This window comes from Tuber melanosporum (genome assembly GCF_000151645.1).
Source record: "Tuber melanosporum whole genome shotgun sequence assembly, scaffold_87, strain Mel28".
NCBI classification, from domain to species: domain Eukaryota; kingdom Fungi; phylum Ascomycota; class Pezizomycetes; order Pezizales; family Tuberaceae; genus Tuber; species Tuber melanosporum.
Window position 1 is genome coordinate 174,517 of NW_003299136.1, and position 6,083 is coordinate 180,599.

The following is a 6,083-nucleotide window of genomic DNA, read 5'->3' on the forward strand; positions in this document are numbered from 1 at the left end:
ACGGACAGAAAGGAGGGGGGGGGTACCCTTGTGCGATAATATTATGAAAGGTGATATCGAATATCATACGTCCACCGTACTGCAGTGAAGGGAGAGAGGGAGAAGGGAGTCCATTGAAATGCATCTATAGGCTAGGCTAGGCTGCACAAGGCAACACCATACAGGTACTCGAGTACTAAGCTTTAGTTCTCCCGCTCCCCTTTCAAAGTACTCGAGTATGGATCGTGAGACCTTAATCAGCTAAAGATCCGATGAGCCCGATTCCATTTGACACAATTACGATCACGGTACGATACATAGCCCAACCTCCAACCCCTCTGAAAAAGCATCAGCGGTGGAGATTCTTCCGGAAGCACAATGTCATCAAAAGTCTATACCCCAAGAAAAAAAAAAGAGATTCTTCCAGAAGACGTATACCGACCAACCAACCGAACAAGTATTCCAGGATCCTTCTCTCCCCCTTTTTCTTCTTCCTATTCCTAGGAATTTCTTTCCTGGTGATCAGCCATTGAACTGCTGTAGTAATTCCACCGCCGCCGCGTACTGGTGCTGAAATGATGCCCATTGATACGGACCCCACTCGAGTAAGAATTTCATTGTGGAAGCGAGGACCTCCGGAAGCCGGGAAAATCCCGACTGAGTTCTTGTGCAAGTGCTGTGCGTCGGGTAAAAAAGGAATCAGACACCTAACTTGCCAATTCTGCTCCTAAGAGAAGGACCCGCCATAATCCGTCTCGCAAAATATGACACTGCAAGAGAAATAGAGAGGAACAGAATTCTTCCCAGCGTGAGGAGCGTGGAAACAGATAGACTATTATCCTCATCGAATTGACTCGCCCATCCTACGATATCTGCGGTACTCGAGTACAGTACTGTATACACATCGCCAACACTATTTAAAATGCTACGGTCCAGTTATTTATTGAATGAAATACGGTAGCGCCTCACCAATCAAAGAGTATGATCTACTCACAGGTGCTACTACGGCACTTACGCGGTACAATATAAGGAGCGGTACCTCACAGTACTCGAGCGCTGTACCTAAGTACACCTCCCGCCACCTTGCGGCCGGACCCCAAACCCGCCCATGTCCACATCACATCCTGAATGAGATCCGCACCGCCTATCCAGGGATGGTCTGGCGTGCTGTCGGTACTGCCATAAGGTCAAGATTTTTTTACTTGTTTTTATCATCAGCGGACCATGAGAGCAAGCAGGAAGGTAAGAAAAGTTTCAAATCCTTGAAATCCCATTAAGGAGCCAACATGGGAATCCTGATTTTTTTCTCTTTTTGCTACCATGCCAATCCATGACAGGAGTGGGCGTTGGACTGTACCACAATTAGTTGGGGTAGCTGGCCGGGTAACCGAAGCTTGAATTTACCTACGGCACCGTAGTTGACTCAACTTGCGGTATCATAACAGTAAAGTTCCCGTAGAGTGAGTATCATAGAAAGCCTGCTTCGTGGCGGGTGGCGAATGGTAGCTGCGAGGGAGGGGGAAAGGGATTGCTCGAGTGCTTAGGTTAGGTTTGGGGAGGAAGAGGGGTGGGGAGGAGGTGTGGGATTCGGAGGGAGCAACGAGTGAGGGAGTAACTGCGTTACAGATATGTGCCGGAAGGTTCACTCTCGTTATTGTATGTACGAGTACAGTAGAGTAGACCAAGTTATCGGATGTGTGCCAGTGGAATCCCTCGGGATAGGAACGAGGGATACGAAACGGGAATCTTGGAATAGGGAGTTGGTGCCCTTGAGATCTACGGAGCCTTGCTTTTTTTCCTTTTCTTTTCTTTTTCTTGTTTTTCCCTCTACATTCAGCACCCCCCCCCCCCAGCGCTTTGCTACTTCATCATGTTCGGTTTTCGGTACGGGTGTTTTCGTTCTTTCCCTCTTGGTGCCATCTCCGCTGTGCAGTAGGGTACAGTACGAGTAGCGGTAAGTTACAGGTATGCACTTGAACCGGAATTCCGAGGAACTTGAAGCAGGAGGATCTACACACCAAAGTCCTTGAATCAAAAAGCTTGCATAAACGTTTTCCAAGCCCGGGGCTGAATGCCTCGAATGTGAGTTTTGCGCTTGTGATAAAGTTAGGGATAAGGCTAAAGAAAATGTGCTGGTTATTGTGGGCGCTACGAGTGAGTGAGTGGGCAGGTGATCAATTCGTCGTCGTCGCGTCGTCAGCAGAGATTCCCGAGCTATCATGTCTGAGTGGGGAAAAAAGCAATGTTAAAGAGAGGCCTTCGAACCCCCGCTCCCGATCTGGTCGGAATTTCTTTCCAGATCGAATGGGGTTTTGCTGTCCTGAGTACCGGCACCGGGTATCGTGGGTCATCAAATCAAAGGCCCGGCGATCTAGCTACCAGTATAGTAGTCAGCCCCTTGGATTCATTGCCATCCCTGACGGTGAAAAGCGAGGAGAACCGATCGGGTCATGTCTAGCGTTTGATGCGCGGTAAATTATGTGCCTATCAAACAGGTTTCCCATCTTAAACTCACAGTTGACAACAGGGCATGTGAGCGTCGATGTCATATATTTAACCAGGGCCTGGCGTGCTACCATAGATTTGCTCGGTAAATAAGCGAAATCCTGGAAAACTGTGGCAAATGGATAAGCTTAACTTGATCCCTTTTTTGTTTCCTTTTTTTCCTCCCAGCTTATGGGCGTCGGGGGGGGGGTGAACGAGAAGAAGAAAAAAGGGAAAGAGGTGGCAATTTCTTGGACGCCCCGCCCCCTTGGGAACAACCAACCGAGACGCTTTCTCAACGCCTCATTTGTCGGGTCCTGCTCTCGATAGCCGCGTGGCCAGTATCGGTACGACTCCTTTCCCACTTGGAAGGGAAAGGCCATTACTCGAGTACTCGTACAGTGCGAGTCGAGTACTCAAGTACCGATATGCTGTGGGTATTATCCTTTTCGCATGGGTCACGGCAAACCACGGGTTTCAATGGTGGGGCTAAAACGTCGACTTCTCTTGTGGGAGGGGAAAGGATCGTAATGCAGGGTGAGGCTGACGCCCAATGAGCCACGAAAAGCCCTCACGGTGGTGCCGATGGCGGGAGATCTCGGTACGGTAACCCGAGCCTCCTATAATGTCTTGGGAACTCTGGTCTCGGCAATGCGTGCTTATTGGTGTGCCTGACCGCAACTCCGAATCCCTGACTGCCAGGCTTGGGAGGCCTTGAACACAAGCTACGGTACCGTACAGTACACGTTATGGTAATTTGCGGCAACAATCGTCTCAACCGTTGTGTGTGGCGTCGGGAGCCTTGCTCGAGTGTGCCGCGATCCAGAAAGTCAATCGCCAGATAACCGTTCATTGATGGGTGTGCTCGAGTACTCGAGTAGATCTTTTCGCTATCATAACTTGGCGGCGACCACGCTATCAAGCTGGAAATCTATCTGCCGCGTCAGTTGCGGCTGAAGAATAATAGGAATACTCGAGTATTGAAGGCACAGAACATCTTATGCTGCCTCCGGCATAGACAACCGGCACGGGAGACGAAGCAAGAGAGAGACATACCAAGTGCTAGCATTGTACTAGTACTGTACTGAGCACGTAAAAGCTGTCATATCCAACATACCGGTATTATCCTTTCGGTGCCGAGCCCCCCACCCTCGACACTTCATACGGGATCAGCAATGCTTTGTGTTTGAAACGTCACCATCCCCGTCCGAAGATTATCGTTTTAGTAAGGCTTGACACTTTTCAGCTGAAAGTGGGTTCGGAGATGAGTTCACCTCTATGGCTTGACATTTGTTAATCACTACCCAACTGAGACCGCAGGCTGTGGGTACCGAAAAGCACAGTTGCGAGTGGACTACTCGTACTGTACAGTAGGTAGTCTACTCTACGTGCTAGGCCTGGTTGGGCCATGACAACGGTATGTGCCCCAACTACAGTTTATACGTACTGCACGCAATCCTTATACCACAACTGTCGAAAATTTTCTGTGCCTATATTCTCCTCGGAGGATTCGAAAGCTATGGCGAGTAATCTACAAGGTGCTCCTTTTTGCACCCTCAGCTTGCCGTCGTCTCGGCCCTTCACAATTCTCACTCTGTGATACGTTTGCTTCAGCCGTGGTATAGGCGGCCGACGTTGGGTGAGTGAGAAAAAATGATTTTTTTTTGTTTGGCAGAAAAGAAAAAAAAAAAAAAACAATGATAAATCAAAGGGAATTAGATGGGGCCACTGTTGAAATTGAGTCCCTTCTCTTCCTCGTGCTGGTTGGGGTTCATTGGTAGTCATCGGGATTTCACCTATCATACTTGATATCATGACACTGGTTAAGTGTCGGTTTGGTGAATCACCTAGGAATACTTAGCAATGGAGCTACTGATTCTCTGCTGGGGATTTTTTAGGTAGGGCTGCTCTCGTAAGTTAGGTGGCGATTTATTTACTTTTTGCAGGTGTTTTTATATCCAACACTGGTGATTGCAGGCTAGCGGCATGATAGGGGGGTGAAATCAGCATCGAGAATTGAACATCTGCTTTCATAGAATACGCTTCTGTAGCTGGCACCGGTACAGGGATGTTGGTACGGCCTTTCGAAGTGCATACCGGGTATAACGAGAAGTTTGGTTTGATGGCTGAAGTCTTCTGGCTCGAAAGCGAGAAGCAAAAACACTTTGTATGGCCGTATATGATTTTTCGTTCGTCTTATGTCCAAGGCTCTCAATCAAAGCATATGGACTTGGCTCTAGGGACCGTTCATTACTGCTGTCCGCTGGGTGTCAAACGAGATATTTTCCCGGCGAGTTTGCAACGGCGCAGCTAATGGGCGAAATTTGGGTGCTGTGTGCCATCACCTATGGCCAGTCTCGTGCGCTGCATGCTTGCGTTCATCGAACATCTCCCCTCCGCTCCGGGCACATCGCCTTTTACCTACAGCATCGGTCTATTATCCTCTAGATTCCGTGCGGGAGAGTCACTCCCCGGTATTTCGTTTCTTTTTTCTTTATTTTTGCTGAGCTGTTTTCCCGCGGTTTGGCCAGTCTCCTTGGTGGAGCCCCGTGGATGCACTTTATGGGGAATGGTTTTTTTCTTTCCCTCTCCCTGATATTGGATCCCTCAAGACGAGTATCTTTCCTTTTTCCTTCCCCTCTGTTCCCCCCCTACTGGCTTGCATACCGGTATTTGCTGACGCTTTTGATCGACCATCGTGGCAATGAAGCCGGGTCGGTGCTCAGGGTCAACCCCTTTAGCCCCAATCAACATCTTCGGTCCTGAACTTTGATATGCAGCGGGTCCTTCGTAAATATGACTCATAATGAATTTGAATTTCTACTTTTATTAAATTCTGGTGGCCTTCGGTATGTCTACTCGGTGATCTCCCTCCATTCGGGGTTTTTCTTTCGCAACTTGGATCGAAGGTTCTACAAATGTTACACGATGGTAAAGGTATGGCTCCCTACCACCCCTCAGCGGCTGCCAGTTTTGTGTGGGCTATCGGGGAAGCTTACAACCGGTCATGCAGGCGGGTCTGAATATCCCTCACTCGTACCCTCGCCCTCAACCTCGTTCTCTGGAGGGGGCCCATGGCCTGGGAAATTCTGGTTGGTTCTGTTGAGTATTAACCTGCATTTCCCCCTCAGGCTATGTTGCCTCGCTTGTGTGGGGGGAGAATGTGTCCAACCAGTAGCGCTACCTGCAGGCTTCCATCGCGCTGTCACACTTGTTCCAGCTTCGGTGGGTTGCCCTTGGTCTAACCTGCGAGGGAAGTCAGCGATGCTACGGCTGGGGCATTTCGTTATATCCGCATGAAGACATCTAGTAGGGGTTCGATATTTGGTTGGTTCTTTTTGCTGTATGGGGGTAGGGTTGAACCGACATTTGGAGTCGTGTAGGCTATCTACCCCACTATTCGAGCAGTCGTTATTGGGTCAACATGGGCTCCCCGGCCATGGCCTGCCTACATAGCAAAGTTTATTCGTAAGCAGAGCGTCGGAGGCATGGCATGCTTGTCCTGGCCCCTGGTATGGCGATGTCTAGTATGCGAGGTATAAATGTTTGGGTGTGGAGACATGTAACTTGGCATTCAGCTCGATTGGCTTACTATAACGACTCAGTTCACCAGCGCATGC